Source organism: Bison bison, unplaced genomic scaffold (assembly GCF_000754665.1).
Source record: "Bison bison bison isolate TAMUID 2011002044 unplaced genomic scaffold, Bison_UMD1.0 scf7180017864454, whole genome shotgun sequence".
NCBI lineage: Eukaryota > Metazoa > Chordata > Mammalia > Artiodactyla > Bovidae > Bison > Bison bison.
In genome coordinates this window covers 1,033,747-1,038,836 of record NW_011495016.1, presented here as the reverse complement: position 1 = coordinate 1,038,836, position 5,090 = coordinate 1,033,747, and positions in this window count along the sequence as shown.

The following is a 5,090-nucleotide window of genomic DNA, read 5'->3' as shown; positions in this document are numbered from 1 at the left end:
CACATCTATTTTTAAGGCCTCCCCAGACAGCCATTTTGCTTTTTTGCATTTCTTTTCCATGGGAATGGTCTTGATCCCTGTCTCCTGTACAATGTCACGAACCTCATTCCATAGTTTATCAGGCACTCTATCTATCAGATCTAGGCCCTTAAATCTATTTCTCACTTCCACTGTATAATCATAAGGGATTTGATTGAGGTCATACCTGAATGGCCTAGTGGTTTTCCCTACTTTCTTCAATTTCAGTCTGAATTTAGCAATAAGGAGTTTATGGACTGAGCCACAGTCAGCTCCTGGTCTTGTTTTTGCTGACTGTATAGAGCTTCTCCATCTTTGGCTGCAAAGAATATAATCAATCTGATTTCGGTGTTGACCATCTGGTGATGTCCATGTATAGAGTCTTCTCTTGTGTTGTTGGAAGAGCGTGTTTGTTATGACCAGAGCATTTTCTTGGCAAAACTCTATTAGTCTTTGCCCTGCTTCATTCCGTATTCCAAGGCCAAATTTGCCTGTTACTCCAGGTGTTTCTTGACTTCCTACTTTTGCATTCCAGTCCCCTATAATGAAAAGGACATCTTTTTTGGGTGTTAGTTCTAAAAGGTCTTGTAGGTCTTCATAGAACCGTTCAACTTCAGCTTCTTCAGCGTTACTGGTTGAGGCATAGACTTGGATTACTGTGATATTGAATGGTTTGCCTTGGAAACGAACACAGATCATTTTGTCGTTTTTGAGATTGCATCCAAGTACTGCATTTCGGACTCTTTTGTTGACCATGATGGCCACTCCATTTCTTCTGAGGGATTCCTGCCCGCAGTAGTAGATATAATGGTCATCTGAGTTAAATTCACCCATTCCAGTCCATTTCAGTTTGCTGATTCCTAGAATGTCGACATTCACTCTTGCCATCTCTTGTTTGACCACTTCCAATTTGCCTTGATTCATGGACCTGACATTCCAGGTTCCTATGCAATACTGGTCTTTACAGCATCGGACCTTGTTTCTATCACCAGTCACATCCACAGCTGGGTATTCTTTTTCCTTTGGCTCCATCCCTTCATTCTTTCTGGAGTTATTTCTCCACTGATCTCCAGTAGCATATTGGGCACCTTCTGACCTGGGGAGTTCCTCTTTCAGTATCCTATCATTTTGCCTTTTCATACTGTTCATGGGGTTCTCAAGGCAAGAATAGTGAAGTAGTTTGCCATTCCCTTCTCCAGCGGACCACATTCTGTCAGATCTCTCCACCATGACCCGCCCATCTTGGGTTGCCCCACGGGCATGGCTTAGTTTCATTGAGTTAGACAAGGCTGTGTTCCTAGTATGATTAGATTGATTAGTTTTCTGTGAGTATGGTTTCAGTGTGTCTGCCCTCTGATGCCCTCTTGGAACACCTACCGTCTTACTTGGGTTTCTCTTACCTTGGACGTGGGGTATCTCTTCATGGCTGCTCTAGCAAAGCGCAGCTGCTGCTCCTTATCTTGGATGAGGGGTATCTCCTCACCGCTGCCCTTCCTGACCTTCAACGTGGGATAGCTCCTCTAGGCCCTCCTGCGCCTGCGCAACCACGGCTGCTCTGACGTGGGGTTTGTCCTCCCTGCCGCAGCCCCTGGCCTCGGGCGTGGGGTTGTTCCTCCCCGCCTCTGCCCCTGGCCTCCGGTGTGGGGGCGTGGGGTAGCTCCTCCCAGCCGCTGTCCCTGACCTCGGACTTGGGTAGCTCTTCTCCGCGGTTCCTGCGCCGTCGCAGCCTGGCACTCTTGGCCGCCGGCTCTGACCTCGGACGTGGGGTAACTCCTCTTGGCCCCCGCCCTTCGGGCATGGGGTCCTCCCGGCTTCTGCCCCTGACCTTGGATGTGGCGTAGCTCCTCTCGGCCGACCCACTCCAGTATTCTGGCCTGGAGAATTCCATGGAGAGTCCATGGCGTCGCAAAGAGTCGAACACTGGTGAGCGACTTCCACTTCATTAATGATAGCTTCTCTCCTAAAAAAATAGAAACTCGACAACTTGTTTTTATGACAAAGCTTCAAAAGACCTACTTTAAGTCAATAAAAATGAAAGTTTTGAAGCACTAAGATTAAAGATACTTTCATATCTTTTTAAAAGCTTTAAGATACTCTGTCATATTGATGTTTACACAGTAGTGTATCAGCTTTTATTCAACGTTGAATTCTTGCTTCATTGAGATAATATATTGTGTATAAGGTGTTTCCTGTGTCTCTTCTGGGTCCTGGGACTTATTTGGGGCACAAAACCATTTAGATTTTAGGGCTGCCATTTTCCCAAATAGAATTTTGCAAATAAGAATATAATATTCTTGAATAAACAATGAACCTTTGTAAAGAGAGTTCAGAAATAGCCTTGGAGAGCCTCAAGATTCTATAGCAGGGCCATGTAATTCCAAAAATGTGATAGGAGGCAGGGTGGTGTAGTCAGGGCACTCCTGAGAAGGTCTAGAAACCTACTTGTGCTGCTAACAGATATGTCTGGAGCTAATCATTGAAACCCCAGGTAGATCATGGCATTCCCTGGGAAATAAAATGGTTGCTCTCAGAGCTCCTTCATCCCTGCCTATGTTTTAGTTCTGAGAAATTCCCAGTGAGCCTTACAAGTTGTCCTAAAACAGGGCTGATTGGGACCATGTCTCTTGATGGGCAGAAATCCTATGGGAAAGTGAAGTGGTCATGGCACACACACACACGTGTGTGTGTGTATAAGTGTGCGTGTGCATGTGTGAAAGAGAGAGAGAGATGAGAGAGAGAGATTTGCAGTCTGCCACAGCAAACTTGGAGAATTCCTTAGGAAATAAAATGATGTCCACCATCTCATGGGTCTGCCTTCTGCTCTTTCTTACACACAGACTCCTGTAGGAACCCTTTCTTGGTGTTCCCCTTCCTGTTCTCTTCTCACCTTTTTACCAACAACCCAGGCTGACTGCACAGCCAGGCTGACTCACACAAATTCTTCATTGCCCATCCTTTTTGTAATCCTTGTGAACCATCCTCACGTATAGTTTCACCCCTGTGCTACTGAAGTTGGCTAACTCAGACAGTTACTGTGACTTGGCAACTTGACGCAGTTGTTCAGACTGATAGCCCCTTTCGGTAGCTTTCCTTTTAGTCTTCTAAATACCTTGGCCTCTGCTTTGGTGTGTGCAAGGTTCACTTTCTTTGTTCCACAGAAGCTGATAATGTGATTAGCTGAAGAGGTGAAAGGCTATACAAATACATGTTTATTAAGCGCTAGTCCTTGCCCAGCATTATGTTAAATACAGATACAAATCAACACATTGATTCTGTTTTCCAGTTTTCTGTCTCAGGTGTAGGGCAGCTCGTAGAAGGTGGGAGTCGTGAAGCATTCTTTGTTGTATGTTATGGTGAAATACATATATTGTAAGATATAATAGTAGGCTGCCAACTGTGTAGCTTTTACAAAAAATGCATTCGACATTCTGCTTGTATCAATACAAGTGCTATATTTTATGTCTTTTCCTAACTTATACAAATCTGTAGAACTTAATACTATCCCTTGCAGTGATGTTTGCTTCTTCAATAAAAATTGAATGTAGGATACATATCATTTTATTAGACATACTTTGCATCTTTCTAGCACAATGCCAAGCCAAAGTGAATGATGCTTTAATTTTTAGGTGTGGGAAAAAAAATACTAGATAAGAGCTTTTATCTCTGCATTATAATCATAGAGACTATTTTTTATTTCTTTATACTCTTCCTGCATTTTCCAAGTGACCTAACATACATAATTGTTTACATACATAGATATATATATGTTTGTATATATCTATATCCATATATATGTTTTTATGGGACCTCAGGATATCATGCGGTACTGTGTCCTGCCTTCAAAAAGATTATGTGCCTTCTAAGAGGTCAGTCATCAGGAGCCCAGGAATATTAAGTGACGAGTAGGAAGTGATGGAGGAAGGATCAGAACCAAGATTTTTCTAGCTGCTTGTTTTGTACTTTTCCTGTTAAAATGAATATGACCGGTTGAGAGTGTGGCACCATTCTTTCTTCCATTAGTGTGCATGTATACTACCTGCTGCTGCTGCTGCTGCTAAGTTGCTTCAGTCGTTTCCGACTCTGTGCGACCCCATAGATGGCAGCCCACCAGGCTCCGCTGTCCCTGGGATTCTCCAGGCAAGAACACTGGAGTGGGTTGCCATTTCCTTCTCCAATGCATGAAAGTGAAAAGTGAAAGTGAAGTCGCTCAGTCGTGTCTGACTGGTACTACCTACTTCATGTTAAATCTCTGGCATTCTGGAACTTGAAGCAAAGTGTGCGGCATGTTGTGTGTGCATCTACAGTCCTTAGTCAATTTTAAGATGTTTGTATTTTTTTAATGTCTAAGAATGCCTTATACAGTAAAATGCATATATTAGACTCTTACAATAATGCCTTAAAGAAAATATAAGGGAACATTAACCAATTAATTCTGGATTGTGGGTTGGTATTTTTCTTCTTATTTCTTATATATATCTTCCTATGCTTTTCTTTTTCTTTAATAATGACTATTTCATAGTTTATCATTAATCAAAACTGATTTCTTTATAAAAAGGAGGTTGATATTCCTGAGTCCATATTTTTTTCCTCAAAAAAGGAGAAAGGTTTCTTTTTTTCATTGAGGACAAATATATATATTCAAGGTAAATATCTAACATGATAATGCATTAATTTAAAAATTGTTTTTTTATATCACAGACTCCTTAAATCATCTTTTGAAATTTATGAACCTACCCTCAGAGAAATACAAATACACATAGAAACAAAACCTTGTAAAAACTTTTGGAGGTTCCCAGATCCCCTGAAGTTCATTTATGTAAACCCTCTTGGTGTTGCTCAAAGCAAGAGCTATGATTTTGATCTGAATACCTAGGATGTTTGTATGAAGTGAAATTTCCCAAACCTCCTCCCAGACTTTCTGAATCAGAGGGATCAGTGGGGCCCAGAAATCTGCCTCTCTCACAAAACTCTCTTCCTCATCCTCCAAGCAAATAGAACTCACAGCAAATTTCAGAATCTCAGGGCCTAGGCATCTATAGATCTCATCTTAAGAATCCTAAGAATACCAAAAA